The sequence below is a fragment of the Ornithorhynchus anatinus genome, chromosome 4, assembly GCF_004115215.2.
Source record: "Ornithorhynchus anatinus isolate Pmale09 chromosome 4, mOrnAna1.pri.v4, whole genome shotgun sequence".
Taxonomy (NCBI): domain Eukaryota; kingdom Metazoa; phylum Chordata; class Mammalia; order Monotremata; family Ornithorhynchidae; genus Ornithorhynchus; species Ornithorhynchus anatinus.
In genome coordinates this window covers 75,804,027-75,805,639 of record NC_041731.1, presented here as the reverse complement: position 1 = coordinate 75,805,639, position 1,613 = coordinate 75,804,027, and the positions used below count along the sequence as shown (strand labels likewise).

General features: G+C 40.4%; 1 non-coding gene across 1 annotated transcript; it reads right to left on the bottom strand.

Moving 5' to 3' along the window:
• Positions 1-520: 520 nt before the first annotated feature.
• LOC114811553 lies at positions 521-658 on the bottom strand. The gene has a single exon (XR_003759249.1). It is a non-coding gene; the product is annotated as a small nucleolar RNA SNORA7 (small nucleolar RNA).
• Positions 659-1,613: the final 955 nt, after the last annotated feature.

Sequence of the window (1,613 nt, the reverse complement as noted above, 5' to 3'; positions counted from 1 at the left end):
CACTTATGCACATATCTGTAATTTATTTTTTATATTAATGTCTGTCTCCGCCTCTCTGTACTGTAAGCTCGTTTTGAGCAAGGAATGTGTCTGATTATTACTGTGGTACTGTCCTCTCCCGAACTCTTAGTACAGTGCTCTGCAAACAGTAAGTGCTCAATAAATACAATTGAATGAATTAATGAATGGATGACTGTGGGAGGCAGGCAAACATGAATCCTTCACAAAAAAAGGAAGAAATAGATGCAGCTGGTATTAGCAAGAGTATGGAAAAACCAATCACCGAATTACTAAGTCTTGTCTTATGCTGTTGAGTTATTTCCGACCTATAGTGACACCACGGACACATCTCGCCCAGAATACCCCACCTCCACCTACAATCGTTTAGGTAGTGGATCCACAGAGTTTTCTTGATAAAAATACGAAAGTGGTTCACCACTGCCTCCTTCCACCCAATAAACTTGAGCTTCCTGCCTCGACTCTCTCCCATGCTGCTGCTGCCCAGCACAGGAGAGTGTTGACTTGTAGGAGATTGCCTTCCACTCGCTAGCCACTGCCCAAGCTAGGAATGGAATGGGCAGGCCTCTGCTTGACTGTCCCTCCCATAGTCGAGACTGGTAGAGTACTGGAAACTCTCCAGGTGCAATCTTGAGAGGGGGGAATTACTAAGTGGAGTGAGTGAATTGCTGCACACATAAATGTTAAGGGTAACTGTGTTTACATGTAACTTGGAGTGGTAGAAATTCATCTTGATAATCAACTTCCTTGGTTCAATTGAGAAGACACCATTTTTTGGTTGACCCACTGTTGCTACCATAAAGGAATCCAAAAACAAAACCCCAGCAAATATTCTCCTGAATTTTTTTCCCCGGAAAAATATGAGGAGGTGAGTGAAGGGGCCTCATTAAATAACCAAGATGGAGAATATTTTGGATTAGGTTGCAGAAATGTAATGGTCTTTTGGAAAGAGATTTCATTTTTGGATTCCTTTAGGGCAGCCACTTGCAAAATGCAGTTTCTATATTGTCAGTTTCACACTTGAAAGACTTATTTTCCACCACCAAAAAGTTCAAAACTACGAAGGGAGGAGTCACGCAGGAATAGATTTGAAAATCAAAAGAATGAGAAGCAAGAAAACTGTGATACTGTGACCAGGCACATCATGTAGTTAAGCTGCATTAGACAGGGGCTATTATATGTGGTTTCTGATAATGATTCTACTTCTTAGGAAAGACAGCTTAATGTCTGTGGTTAAATCATCATCATCATCATGAAATGTGAACTCACCAGAAACCCAAGGTGTTTGGAGGGTGTTTGTGGGCTCTGGGAGATTGATTTTGCTGTACAGTGTTGAATTTTGGCAAAAGGCACTCTAAAATCAGCGTGAGATATATATTATTATATATTATATATAGTATTTTTCTAGTGTATATTTTAGTGTGTATATATGTATATATACATATATATACACTAGATTTCCTACAGTTCAAAGATGGAAACTGATGGTGAATTTGTATCCATGGATGCGTATGTGGTTGGGGAGAATCTCGACACATGGAATATGGTAGAGAGGTCTCATGGTGTAGCAGATAGACCACAGGCGTGGACGTAAG